The sequence below is a fragment of the Mycteria americana genome, chromosome 4 (assembly GCF_035582795.1).
Source record: "Mycteria americana isolate JAX WOST 10 ecotype Jacksonville Zoo and Gardens chromosome 4, USCA_MyAme_1.0, whole genome shotgun sequence".
In the NCBI taxonomy this organism is placed as follows: domain Eukaryota; kingdom Metazoa; phylum Chordata; class Aves; order Ciconiiformes; family Ciconiidae; genus Mycteria; species Mycteria americana.
The window spans coordinates 53686212-53701334 of NC_134368.1; the positions used below are offsets into that span (position 1 = coordinate 53686212).

General features: G+C 38.1%; 1 protein-coding gene and 1 long non-coding RNA gene across 3 annotated transcripts in view; one reads left to right on the top strand and one right to left on the bottom strand.

Annotated features, from left to right (window-relative positions):
- GRID2 (glutamate ionotropic receptor delta type subunit 2) overlaps positions 1-15123 on the top strand; it is a 735317-nt gene that overhangs the window by 206349 nt on the left and 513845 nt on the right. The window lies entirely within an intron of this gene.
- LOC142408695 (uncharacterized) overlaps positions 13520-15123 on the bottom strand; it is a 245418-nt gene continuing 243814 nt past the window's right edge. Inside the window, exon 3 of the long non-coding RNA XR_012775377.1 lies at positions 13520-13531. This is a non-coding gene — a long non-coding RNA (uncharacterized LOC142408695). The remainder of the gene's footprint in view (positions 13532-15123) is intronic.

Below are 15123 nucleotides of genomic sequence, written 5' to 3' on the forward strand. Positions count from 1 at the left end.
ACATCCACCACCTTATTTCTCCATTATACCTTTCCTTAGTACACCCTTTGTCTCTAGAAAAAGCTTGACAACAGTCAGGTGACTGGTGTACCTGTCATGCTGACTACCAACATCTTGTTGGTTTTGTATTCTCTCTGGCTTCTCCTCATCAGTTGTCTTGTGCCTCGTACTTGGACTGGCAGGTCTTTAGGGCAGAGACTGTCCTTTTCGTTCTGTGTTTGCAGTCTGACAGGGACTCAGGAAAGGATCCCAGTTAGTACAAGAGGATAAAAAAATGTTAAAAATACAGGAATTATGTATATTGGAAATGACCAATATACAAGTTGGTAGTTATGCAACGGCTACTTTTAATAGATGAGCCATGCCTCTAAAGTCCATTACTTTTGAGGAATGGATAATTTTCATCTTTGACTTTTCCCCTTTTCACATGCTACCATTGCTTTGAAATTTTGTTATCTATATCCACTAAGAGGATGGTTTATTTGCCTTATTTAAATATATATCTACAGGCTGAACTTTTTCTGCAGAAAAAGGAAAAGGAAGAATTAAAAAAAAAACAAACCCTATTGGATAGATTTCTAAAATTTGAGGTGAGCCCACGTAAGTGAATTCTGAAAGTAAAGAAAAAAGACTTGCAAAGCTTAGAAATTGCTATAAAGGAAGTTCCACATAATTTTGCCTTGAACTGTGAAAATCTATATGAATCTTATAGCTTTGTATTGAATATAACTTAAGACAACCAGGCATCTGTTGAAAACTTGTTTGATTACACACTTGGGAAATACTTGCGTAAAGCTCACTGTTCTGACTAATCTGATAAAATGTTTTACTTGTAATAATATCCACTTAGAATAGAAGAAAACGGGGTATAATTCAGGCAAGTTAAATTTGTCTTCCAAATGTAAATATCAACGCAACTGAGCTTTTTCAGCTTTTTACTTTCCAACCTTTCTAAGTGAGACCTATCCTTGGCATCCTGGAGCCTTAGGAGCCAGGCACTGATAATACAGTTCTCCACCTTGTGGAGTTTTCTGATGAGCATCATCTTTGAGCTAAATCCAAAGACTACTTTTTTACCTCCCTGAGTCTCTCCTTTTTGCAGTGCCATCTTTTTCTTATCCTTCCACTTTTTCAAATTCCAATAATTTGATGCAGCATTGCTGCTTTCATTTCCTCTTGGAAACAGAACTACAGTGATATTTCCAACCTATCAAGTATAATGTCACTTTTCAGGGTTCTCCAACTGGTTTTTGGCTCCTGTTTTTTGGTTTGTGTGGTTTGGTTTGGTTTTTTTTTTGGCAGGGGGGAGGTGGGGTGGTGTGGTGTTTGGTTTTGTTTTTTGTTAATGCTCTTTTTGCTCTTCTCCACCACTGGAGTAGCTATGTGACTTGCTCTACAAGATAAAGCAACTGGCCTGTTGAGGCCGTGATCCTGCTTGCATCAACGGCCAATGCTTGATGTGTCAGAGGTAAACAGGGCAGGAAAACACACATTGTGTCTTGCTGAAGATCAGAAGCTATTTCTAGAGGAAGTATTCCTTTGTGATCTATGTGGTGAAGTCCTAACATCCAAGAGTGTGACATTGCCTCTTCACTCCAGCTTTCTAGCTTTAAATGAAAGAACCTGTTTTCTATTTTTATACATGTTACCAATCACAAACTCATAATACAAATATTTTCTGCAAAACAAATCAAAAGGGAAGTAAATCTTATCTCAGTGTACTTGTAAAATAAACTATTACATTTTATCTTAGTGATTTATCTTTACAATTCCTATACCAGTGAAATGACAGCTTCAAGAGATTAAAATGATTGTGCTACTGCGCTTGCAGTATTATTTTTGGTAGTATGAAGTTGCATTTCTATTTCAAGCCTAGTTGTAGCAGTAGATCATATGAAAATCCAGCTGTTATATTTGTCATCATTGTAGTAAACAGGTACGGATTTGTAATTGTACCCATGTATACTACTTATGCTTTTCTTCCACACATACAGCAAAGAGCATTCCAATATAGAATATTTCCATTTGAAATATGGCTGACAAAAATATGGGGAAGTTATTTATTCCAACATGTTATCTAAGTTATTAAGCATTTTCATCCCCATTCATTCATTCCATTAAAGTGATAATGATAAGAGTTTAAAAATTACTTTAATTAATAGGACTCATTTGTGCTAATTGCTGGCATCTACTCTTTAATGCAGCATGTCCATAGCCATGCTACAGCTGAGGGATGAGGTACTGCTGTATATTGAGAGCAAAACTCTGCTCACCTTGGGCAATGTAGAGGCAGGTGGTCTGCAGTTTTCTCTTTTTTTCTCCTAATTCTGGGACTGAAATGACCTGTGATTTCAGGCTGAGCAGCAGTATGGACTTCACTAGATCAACTGTGTTGGTGAGACCTAGTGCTGCCACATCACCCACATCCCCTTTTCCCATCTTCCTTCCATCTTCCTGAAATAGTTCTTTACAGTCCACATTTTGCTATTAGAACAGTAAAGCTGAATCTTAAATGGGGCAAAAGATATGGCTCGTTATTTCTGAAATATTCTAAGCCCTATATTAGTGAGGGCTCATGTGTATATGTGCATGAAGCTCACTTTCTTTGAAATTTACTTTTCTGTATATTACAGTGTTTAGTAGCTAAATTTGCAGCAGTGAATTTGGTTCAGACTACTTCAGAGTCCCTTGGGATGCATTTAAGTAATAGGAGATAAGTAATACCCAGGCTTTCCAGACATTTTCAGATTGCAGAAATGAGGATTCGGTTCAGAGCAGTACTGAGAATCACAGATCCTGAACTGGAAACAAAGGTGCACTCACATATGTATTCACTGATTTTTCGCATCAATAAAATTTCAGCCCTTTTTGCAAAGCCGAAATACTGTTCCAAGTATTCCTGGAAAAGTCTGTCGCTTTGGCCAAAGAGGGCTGGGAGAGACTAGGACATGATTCATTTAGGTGTATAATGTTTGGGGAAGCTTATTTGAATGGCTTGGGCATCTCTTGTCACAAAGTATCCTTTTAGAAAAGAATGCAGGAACTGTGCTGTTGGTCTTTGCAATTAAACACTTTAGTCATGAACAGCCTTCACCTGTGAGATGCACTTCTCAGATTCTCAATTTGGGGGATGCCCCTAGCATAGAATCATAGAATCATTTAGGTTGGAAAAGACCTTTAAGATCATCAAGTCCAACCATTAACCTAGCACTGCCAAGTCCACCACTAAACCATGTCCCTAAGCACCACGTCTACACATCTTTTAAATACCTCCAGGGATGCTGAGTCAGCCACTTCCCTGGGCAGCCTGGTCCAATGCTTGACAACCCTTTCAAGTGAAGAAATTTTTTCCTAATATCCAATCTAAACCTCCCCTGGCCCAATCTGAGGCCATTTCCTCTTGTCCTGTTACTTGGGAGAAGAGACCGACACTTACCTTGCTACAGCCTCCTTTCAGGTAGTTGTGGAGAGCTATGGTTCATCCCTCCCCTTCTCTTTAATCACTGCTTGTCCTAGGCAGCACATACTGTATTTACAGCACAAAAGCTTTCATATATATTTGACTGGAATAGAATGGAGGGTTAAGCATGGGAGGTTGGATTTTCAGAAGTGTACAAGTAATCTGGAAGAAGTTTCTTGGAAAAATCAATGGGAGTTATGCTCCCATGTCATGTAGGTATTTTTGAAAATTCCAGTGAAACATCGAAGGCTTTGTAAAAGGTAAACAGTCTTAGATTCACTTAATGAATCTTAAAGAAGGTGGAAAAAGAGAGACTCTCTTGGAATATGTATTTTGCTTTTTCCTGTATGCAAGCAATTAACTTCAATATACTTGTATGATCAAATTCACCCATTGCTGAGCTCATGCACTGTTTGATTCTATAATGCATGCTGCAGTAGTTAGTTTTATCAAAATAAAGGAGTGATAAACACAGAATATTCTTGAGTCCTTAAAACTTGCTTTGTGTTTTGGTCTTCTGCTATGTTGTTAACTAGAAAGCAATCTGTTATGAGAACCCTATTCAAATCTTACCTCACTAACACTGGAAAGTTCATTGGAAAGATCATCTTTCTTCCTCACATAGAACTTTAGGGGGATGCAATAACAGTAAGGAGGAAAAAAAAAAAAAGATTTTTTAAAACAGCTTTAAAATGTTGCTGTTAATGCCTTAATATTTATTTTCTTTGTATTTCAAAAGGGGGTCACTGCCTCTGCAAAATAACAGTTTCATATTTTTTCTTTTTTTTCCTCTGCTTTTGGAGAGTTGGCAAGGGATGGAGAAAGCTGCATGATTTTTAAAAATTACAATGGAATGCAAAGCTTGACCCAAATTTTCCAGACAGTGGAAGGTTTGAGCAAAATCATGTTGAAGGAGAGAGAGTGTGGATTTGAAAGAACAGTATTGATGGAAAGAGCAAGCATTGCTAGGTTCAGTAGAGAAGGGAAAAGATTGTGGAATTCATTGCTTAAAACAGAACTATTACACTGACAACTCCTCTATTCCCACCACTTCCCCTGCTGTCACTGCTCTCTCTGCTCCCTCCCCATCCATATACATCCTAAAACTCAGTTTGAAAGAGAGCCTTGTATAAGTTGACCTGTTTCTTTTCTTTCTTTCCACTCCTTTTTTCTTCCCATGCTATTAGATTAAACAAACAAACAAACAAAAAGAAACAAAGCAGAGAGGCATTAGAGGAATGAGTCATGAAGTCGGAAACTTATAAATTAAGTGAAGCCCTGATAATGAATAGTATAAGTGGAGTTGTGTAAGAGTAAGGAAATAATTTTCCTTTTAAATAACAATAAAAAATTCTAAGGTTTTAATTTTAAATTTCCTCCTGGATTTGACAGTGACTAAGAGTTTCCTTGTAGGACCAGTTCTGCTCCCATTCTCACTAGTTACTCTGCTTCTGAGAGGCTCCTACCATCCGTATTTGCTGTAGCTGGGGGAAACTAGGTGTCAAGATGAGCTAGCACATGTAACAATCTTTCTGCAGTGTCCTAGCATCTAATTTGGGGATTTGTTAAATAAATTTTTTAAAAAAGAAAAACAAGGGGGGGAATTTTTTATTTTTAAGAAAGATCAACTAGTCCTACTGTAGAAATCTTGCTGGCAATTGTGAGAAACCAAATATTGTGGAGTTTACAGGTAGAAGTGGAATTGGATTCCTTATGGAAGGAATTAATTAATTTATTTTCAAGACTAATGGTTGTCAGTTTCCGTTTAATTGGAAATAACACCTCCAGTTCAAAGATCACCTCTGAGCTCTGGTTATAATATGTTAATGACATAAAATCATCCAGACCTAAATCATTTTAGAGATTGCATTTTCTGAGCTGCGGTACACTCTGCATAAATCAGCTGCAGTTTTTCCTCCTGCATGCATTTGTGCACAGCACATCCAGTATTTTGATAGACAATAGCTAATGGATCAGAAAAGACCTCAAAAAACTTTTAAATCTCAACAGAAATCTGATCTGTGTTGCATTCATAGTTTGCCATTATTTTGAATGAAATAAAATTAAGCTGTGTCATGAACATCATATTCAAAGCAGAGATCAATACATACTTTCTTTTTGTGACATGCTGATTTTGATTTGGGGAAAAACAGAAGTTTTCTGTAGCTACTGCATTAGGGATGTGGATGTAGGTTTGGTGTGTCACGTCAAGTAGCTGCGTACACTCTCTAGAAACTGGTGCAAAACAGCAGCATTGGTGGATTGAAAAAAAAAATGATTAATGAAGTCCTACTGTGTGATATGTCTTACAGGCTGAAATCTGGATATAGCTGTTGGTTGTGTATTTTACACCTTTTCCAAACAGAAAGCAGGAAGATGCTTATTCTGTTTATAAGGGGTTCAGGGCACAAGGACTGCATCTTTTATTTGTTAGGTATCCAGGCTGGGCCTGGAGGCACATCACGCCTTCATCAGTTAGCAGGCTATCCTGAACAATGAGGCCAGATCCAACCGCTTCAGGCAGAATGTGATTATTCATTGTTTTTTAAATTTGGGACCTGTGTGTATTTCAAGGCTAGAGCTGATGGCAGCCATCAGCCCCAGCCCGAACCACCTGTCTGTGTTCACATAAACAGCAGACATGCTAGGAGGATTATGAGATTAATGTTTCTACCATGTGCTCTCTAATTCTTTAGTATTTATTTAAAACGTGCTAAGCAGTGTTTATTTTACGGTTGAACAGTTCTAGCAGTGTGTTGGAACTTGCATCTATTGTTGGCTATTTAACCCCAACCGTCATGGGAAGTAGAGTGTGTCATACCTGTCACAAAAGTACAACAGCAAACATGGGACTGAGCACCAAATCTTTTTTATTGTTATTGTTATTATCAGTACGCTCTGCAGAGTCAGTGTCAGCGGTATTGATTAACACAGTGCAAGAGATAAGCTCTTGTGAACTGATGCTAGCAAAGTGCTGGGGAATTCAGAGTAGCACATTCTCTGGGTATTGCTTATTCCATTACACCGCACTGCTTTCCTATCGTGCTTTTACATTACCTATTTCCCAATGATTGATTTTTAAAGTGACAGAACATATTCCTTTCATATTGTAAAGAGCTTAAATGTGTGCACAGAGATTATGCAATGAAAAGAAGCAGACTCTCCTACAAAATCAGCTGAATGCTGTAAATGTGGTTTGGGTTTTTTTTTCTTTCATTAGAAATCAGTTTTTGAGGAATCGGTTATATGCACTGTACAATTCAAAGATAGATCCTGTCCCTGCACAGGGAGGCTAACGTGTATCAGACGGCAGGACGAGTAGTGTTTTCTAAGATAAGATGGGTATTTATCAGCAAAAGCAATGATTGTGAATTCTTTTCCTTCTCAATTATTATTGAAAGTCTACACTGTATCAATTTTAATGAAGAATGGTGTCATGGTTTAACCCCAAATGGCAACTGAGCCCCACACAGCTGCTCTCTCACTCCCCCCCGGTGGGATGGGGGAAGAGAATGGGAAGAGTAAAAGTGAGAAAACTCATGGGCTGAGATAAAGACAGTTTAATAAGAAAAGCAAAAGCTGTGCACGCAAGCAAAGCAAAGCAAGGAACTCATTCACTCCTTCCCATGGGCAGGCAGGTGTTCAGCCATCTCCAGGAAAGCAGGGCTCCATCACGCGTAACGGTTACTTGGGAAGACAAACGCCATCACTACAAACATCCCCCGCTTCCTTCTTCTCCCCCTAGCTTTATATGCTGACCATGACACCCTATGGTGTGGAATATCCCTTTGGTGAGTTAGGGTCAGCTGTCCCAGCCGTGTCCCCTCCCAGCTTCTTGTGCACCCCCAGCCTCCTCGCTGGTGGGGTGGGGTGAGGAGCAGAAAAGGCCTTGGCTCTGTGTAAGCACTGCTCAGTGCTAACGAAAACATCCCTGTGTTATCAACGCTGTTTTCAGTGCATATCCAAAACACAGCTTCGTACTCGCTACTATGAAGAAAATTAACTCTATTCCAGCCAAACCCAGCACAAATGGGTAGCAAAGTGAAGAGGAAATGAACCAGGCCATATTTCTCATATGGGAATGTGCAATTTCAATCTGGTCTTTCAAAAAAATAATCAAAAGCATGTATAAAAATATCACAGAAATGGCATAAGAGCCATACCAGTGGCCTTCTGTGTACTAGGCTCGATGTGGTTCCCAAAACCTTAATTACAAAACCTTATGTTGGCACCATGTATGTGTTCTTTTGTCTTTATATTTTACTTTCCGTTAGATACCAGCTTGATACTGGCGATATTTGGTTGTCAGCTGCTGACTAAGCTGCTGTTCCTGCCAGTCAGGAGTACCCTCTTCTCCTGCTTATATACTTCTTAAATCTTTTGCATTCTCCAGAAAGATGCTATTTCTCTGGTCTCCAGGCTAGACCTGTTTTATTGCTTTTGTGATCTGGGCATGGGACTTGCTTTGTATTCGGTTCAGATTAGAGATCCTTCCCAGTTCAGTTTGTTTTCTGTTTAAATTATTTAGTCATGCTGGTAGTTGTTTTTGGCAGTCTGAAGTGTGTATCTCCTTCTTGTCAGACAGTCAGTCCAGAAAGTATCTAATTCTTGCAGTTCAAATTCCCATTGACACTTGAAATAAGTTGGGGAAATGAAAAATTGTTGCTTCTGCTTCTAAGATCAGGCCAGTTTGTCAAACCAAAACTTCCTGCAGGAATACTCCTGCCAGTTTTAGCAGTGTTAAGACTTCTCATCAAAAGTAAAGGCCCAAAAGTGCAGATATGGAAAGCCAGGATGCAAATTTCTACCCTGATTCAAACCCTTGTCTCAAATATGCCGCATTCCTGCTTTATGTTCTTTGAAATCCTCTCATTTGTAAGTGTACCACATTTTATTAGTGGCTTTGCTCTTTTTGCTTTATTCAAGAAAAAAACCCTCATGCATGCATGGGAACTTCCATAGCCTTTTAGCTTTTGTGCTGAGCTGTGGAGATTCTCACAGCACAGGAGTAGTGGGGCTCAGCTCATCGTCTCAAACTGCATTTATCAGCAAAGAGGCTTTACACTGAAAAACTGCTAGTGTCAAAATAACTCCATACAAATAGTAATAGTCTCAAAGACTAAGATTTTTCCATCAAATAATTCCAAGGAAGAAAAAGCCTACATGCTTTATTAGATATATAAATTGATTTATAGATATATATAACAGGGGTCTAAAGAAACAATTCGGAACACCTCTGTAGTTGAATAGACAATAACACCCTGTGTGGCTTTCTTGAATGTTCCCAACAGTGCTCATTGGAAGGGATATAATTCCCTTTCAGACTTTGTAGGAAAGTTCAGCCGCATAGCAAGCTGAGGGATTATTTATGAAAATCTTTAATTATGTGAACAGTTCCTTATAGCTCTCCTTTATCTCTCTAGTTCTATCATTAGCAGAAATTGCAAAACATAATTCTCTACTTTTAAAGGAAATAGACTTGAAACATTACGTACAATATCTAGAAGGACAGTGTTTGGAACCCTTCCTTTTGTAGAGATCAGATTTGCTAAAGGATGGATCCTCTGTTTCAGCCCCTTTTTCACTTGCACTGTGTATATGCCTTGTTATCAGTACTGTTTAAAAAAGCAGCCATCACTTGGATCTAGCTAAATACTGCTAATAACTCTGGGAGTGCTAGTCTAGATGGCCATAGTTAGAGGTATCCTGAAAGGCACATTGCTTACCTTGAGCAGGACTGCTACTACAAATACTGGTAATAGTACTTGGTAGTCATTAAAATAATCTTGACAATTTTTTTTTAATTTTTCTTTGTGTAGGCTGGGCTTTCTCCATCGCATAAATTGCATAGGAGAACATGACACATATGAAAGTACCCCTGAGGTGAAATGTAAAGAAGCAACTGCTGTTTTATATTGTCTGGGATGTCAGAAATCTGCCTGTCTCTCATTAAGCAATTTTGTATTTTGACCTCTGTATACTGAAACAAAAGATCTTTGGAAGTTTCTGAAATGAAAAATGTTCACCCCTTCTCCTTGAGTGCCTCACTGAAGTACAAGTATGTAGTTCAAACTGCTTAGAGAGCTTGGAAACGAAGGGAAGTAAGTATATGTCACAGCACATATTTGCAGAGAAAACAAACAAAACAAAGGGGAAAATAGGTAATGAAAATGAAGTGGAAGTGAGTGCTAGTTTTGTAACGTCACTGGACTATGCACACATGCCAGATTTTCTCTGACATTTCACTTTTCATAAGTCACGTTGCTATATATTGCTTTATTTTAATGTTCTACATTAAAAATCTTGCATTCAAAAAGGTGTCATACTTGTTTGTCATATTGAGAATGAAGACTCTCAGAGTGACCCAGTATAAAATGTTCATGTTGCTACGAAAGACTGAAATTAAGGGCCACTATGGTTTGATTTGGTTTGCACAAGGACACATTGGATCAGTGGAACTGAAGGACAAGTTTTTCATGTTTCACTCTTGCAAGAGAGAGTAAAGTTACAGCCTGAATCCTGCCATTCATAAACAGCTGTCAGAAATCAAGGCAAGGTTGGATGTCAGTTAATTAAAATATAAAAGGAAAAGGAATTATGAAATGTAAATAGCCCAATGAAGTGACAATTGGAGGCTGCATGGCTTTTCAATCAATAAAACCCCAAATTTTGAGGATTACTATTTATGCACTGTTAAGCTTTTAAATCATATGCATTTGACTGGCTTAGCTTTGCTCAAAGATGTACTAGTCTCAGTAAAAAATAACCTGCCTATTTTTATTATATTTTAATACACTTCTGTACCATTAGAAAACCTTTGCACATGAGATTCCCCAGAAGTAAAATAAACAAGTTCAGTATTTGAATCACTAATTAAATGAAAGAGGATAAGCAGACTTTCTCTGAGCAACTTGGATTGAAAGAATCCTCTAGGTATACAATATAACTTTAAGTCTTCGTGGCTGTGGAATTTCAGTGCTAAAAGTATTATGCAACATTTTAAAATATAAAATATTTATAGTAAAGTAAAACTTTAATATTTAATGGAAAAATTCTCATTGTAGTAGTTGTTCTTGCAGTTTTTAAAAATAGAGATAATTCTGTATAGTGTGGTATGCCTAAAAATAAGGAATATCTTAAGGTTGTAGTCTGTTGTATCAAGACATTTAGAAGCTCATGGTGGAAAAACAAAGGATGTGCATGATCGTTTGCTGATGGAGTCCTAGGTAATAAATTCTTTTTCTCTTGGCCTTCATCCTGTCGCACTCTGACCTGTGCGTTGCTCCTTTGTTTTGCTCAGTTCTTTCTACAACACCTCTTCATGTGTGTCTGTGCTGGCACAGCTTTGTGCAGGGAGATGCAGGTTCCCCCAGCCCGTGCTCTGAGCTACCCCCAGGCTGCGTGAATGTGGTAAGCACAGTCCTGAACCCGGGCTAGAATACCCTGGCTCTTGGAACACATTATTTCCTCGGGCTCAGGCTTTGCTAACGGCAGTCTCGTTTGGTCAACTCTGAGTGCACGCGGGGCAAGTGTGTGCCTGTCTGAAAAGTACTGTCTGTTTTTTTGTGTGACTGTGTCACATGCTGGGTCACTCTGAATTTGCTCCCTTGTCTTTAGTTTTATGCTGATTTTTTCTGGGTTCACTGACACTGTGTCTGCATGCACATCATAAACCCTTGCTTGGATTGTTTACAAGCGACATTAAGTATGTGTGTATGGTTGTTAGAATATATCTTTGTATTTGAAGACCTTTGCTATTCCTAACTCTTGTAATCTGTTGGTTTTTTTTTTTTTAATTTTTTCAGCTGTATTGTTGAAAAATCATCTTATTCCTTGAGACATATTTCAAAGTGTTGCTAGAAGTTAAATTTTCATACTAGCAGAATATGTTCACAGTATTGTGAGATATTTTAGATCCAGTCTGAAAAATACTGTTAAAAGATCCCAGTTTTAACTGGGGTCTCTGTATAAGCTTATTTCTTCTTCTGCAGTATGTGTGTGTCTGGTATTTCAGTTGTGTCTAATTTCAGTGATCTAACAAATTAACATTGAGAAATACATTCCCTTGGTTATGATCTGCTTGCAGATAAGCTCAATAGCCTTTTTTAGCATTATTTTTTAACCACCATAATAAACATTTCATCTTTCAATCAGCCATAAGAGCTATTGTCTGCATGTTCATCTGAATCTTACTGTTGGAAAGATTGCTTCAATTTTAAAATGCAAAGTGAGCATACAATTGTGGTGATTTACAACAGAGTCATGTTGTAAATGTTTAAGATGGAACACAGTATTAAGCTTTTTGTACATAGCATTAGACAACTTACCCAAGTGATCTACAAAAGGTATTTTTTCAATAAGATTTTGAAATAAAATAGTAACTAGGTGCAATGTTGGGTGCTAAGTAGTAATTCTGTAGTATCTTACAAATCTATGATCATATGCTGAAGAGTTTGTAGTAGCTGCAGGTTTTGAGGAATTGCGTTTGATAACAGTGGGGACGTTTAAATGGTCAGGTGAACATTGGGCAATGTTCATCTGGCTATGTAAGTATCCTAATAGGGAATCAAACTATTACAGTGAGCCAGTGAAGATATATTGCCTGATAACCTGTTGACATTGTTAAAACACCTCTGAATTTGTGAAGATGAAGTCCCGACTCACTGCTTGTGACTGCCCGCACTTTTCCTGTGGGTTTTAAAAGAAGACGACAGAGGGAAATCTTCTGGTCCAGATATTCTATCTCATCTCTTCTTTCTGGGAAATGTAGATGGCTTAGGATAGGATCTTAAAAAAAAATAATATGGTCTTCTAAATTCATAGTTAGAGGCCAAAACCAATGACTTGTGTTTCGGGGGGGGATGTATATAGCAAGATGTCTATAACGGGAACCCTGAGGTGGTAAATCCTTTTGAACATCTGGACATTTATTCAGGTGATTGTTTTGAAATTTATAAGTCTTAGATCATTAACACTGAGATTATTGATATGATCTCTGCCACCCTAGCATCTGGATGTCTCCCAAATGCTAATGAATGCATCCATGCAGCATGGTGGTAAAAAAAAAAATAAAAATCTCCAGTTTGCAGACAGAGAATAAATATTGAATATTGCTACATTCCCAAATCTGCTGAAGACAGTAGAGAAATTATCTGTGATTTGCCTAAAGTGAAAGAAATAGAAAATACGTGACAAGACTGGGAATTGAACCCACAACATTTGGGTTTTAGGGAGGACCTTACCTCTGTCTTCCTCAATAGGTTTTGAAAATTATAAAAGCATCCTGTCATCCCACAGAAGACTCAACACTTTTCTTTTTATCTAGAGGTAACATTGCTAATGTGAATTCTAATTCATGTAAATTACTTCACAAGTGTGGCACATTTCTACCCAAACAGTTTTTATTTCACCAAGTACTTAGCATTTAGTTCGGCTGTGGAGGATGATGCATGCTAAAACATACCTGACATAATATGAAAACAGCAGTATTTTGTGGAAGTGATACAGGAATAATATGTAGATAATAGTGCTCTGGTGACAGTGATACATAGCAGCCACTTGCTTTTCTTCTAGTGAAGTGAATACAACCTAAACATGTTCAATTTTATGCTACTAAAAACTCAAAAGACCCCGTGGTTATTTTAGTCCTTCCTTTCTTCTTATTTTCCATATACTTCTAGTTGGTAAATGGTACGTTAACCTCATTCAGAGGATTCCCGAGTTCCTATCCAAAAGAGGAAGCAAGGATTTAATCAGCCCTGTCCTCATTAAAATCTTTCTAATGTAATCTGTTGTTCTCAAAAAGCTTAGCCTCAAATCTACCAAACGTATTTTAATTATGTTTTAGATGGATTGTGTCTGGAACCACGCGGTTGCTGAGGCAAATTAATCCATTACATCAGCCAGTTCAAAGTCTTTGTCTGTATGAGAATATTTACGAAAGATTCACAGACTAGCTAAAGACACCCAATACAGCTTTTGGAACAGTGGTTTCTTAGACTTTATCTTTTTGTCCCCCACCTATGCATGGCATCTATTTAAAAAAAAAAAAAGAAAAAAAGACAATGTATGCTTCAGTGATGCGTATTTTTAGCTCACAAGAAGGAGATACTAGGAATGATACTTACCACAGGTGCACTCAGCAGTGAAGCTATATTAATTTATCTAATTCCATCTAAAATCTGTATAACCCATAATAGAATTGCTACAATTAGGAATTTACTACTGAAAGCATGCAATAAACAGTAGATGCAGTAGATGATGTTAAATAGAAAAATAAATTTTCAAATTAAGTGTGCTATCCTGGAAAAGTTCATTTTCTATGGCAAATGATCACTTCATGTTTAATAAACAAACACTAAACAACCGGGGAAGTCAGTGTGTTGACCGATTAATTAATCATTTTTTAAATCTTGCTAAATACAGTTTATTGTCTTCAAAGTACTGCTAATGACTTCAATTAGCTTTGAAGTGTATCTTTTGTCTCTCTGACTGTGCCTGTAATTTTGAACCCAAGAGGGCTTTCTAGTCTTCAGATGTGTTCGTTCCCTGTTTCAAGATAAAATCCAGCCCCAAGCCTCCTCTTACTGCCTGTATCAATGAAAGAAATCTGGGACATGGTCACAATTTTTCCTTCTCCTCCCATCTGGACTCCTTGGGTGAATGGGAATCTGGAAACCTGGTGGACCTGTTGGTGTTTGGTCAGTAAACAAGTACGGTTGTGGTCTTTATCCTGTGGGTATTTGTGAGGAATGATGGTAAGCACATAGTTAGACTGAGATTTTAAAAGAAAAATATTTAAGTAAATAGACTGACGTTGAAAAGAGTTGAACATTCAACAGCTCATGGGTTAAGTCACTCTATACTTGAAAGCCAGACCTATTCTTTTGGCAGCTAAGTAAGTAATTAGGAGCTCATCTACAGGGTATCTTATTTCCAGAATTCAGAATATGAGATTCCCAAGGAAGCTGAAATATCGATCCTCATTCCATTATCTGCTCTCAATCTATTATCATCTTCAAGTCTTGGAATAGGAAGGTCGTCTAATAAAGTGCAAGGTAGGAGAAAAGAGGGTAAGAGGAAGAGTCACACCTGGAGAAATAGTGAATTTATTCACATGGAAAATATTTCACATGCTTATCTTTGCTCATGCTTTTCTGCATCTACCTCTTCTCATTCCTTCTTGTCAAATTATGGGAGGGGGATGTTTTCAGACAACAGGGACGTCGTAGGAATCCCAGCACAAAACAGCAGGACTGCTCAAGACGCTGTTAAAACGCATCTCAGAGGAGCAGCCACCTCACTCTGGGTGTGCTCAAAGTAGACAGATCCCTTTTGCTTATTAGTCAGGGAGTGCTGATGGAAGAGCATGTGTGCAGTTTAGCACAATGGCGTGGCACAGGCAGAAAGCTCAGCTGCAGAAACAGCATCTTGCTGCTCTGCTTTTGGTTATTCCAGCATTAAAGTGCCACCCAGGAGATCGTCTATATGGGCTGGTGGCTGACTGATCATTTGTTTTCCATAGCTTTCATATTCCTGTGGCTTGCATAGTTAGACCTTCATGTGCTAGCTCAGACCCTGCTCTTGGAGTCTGTGTTTGTGAGGGTTCCCAGTAACGTCATGTAAGGTGAAAGGTTTCTTACAAAATTGGAATCCTCAGCTGG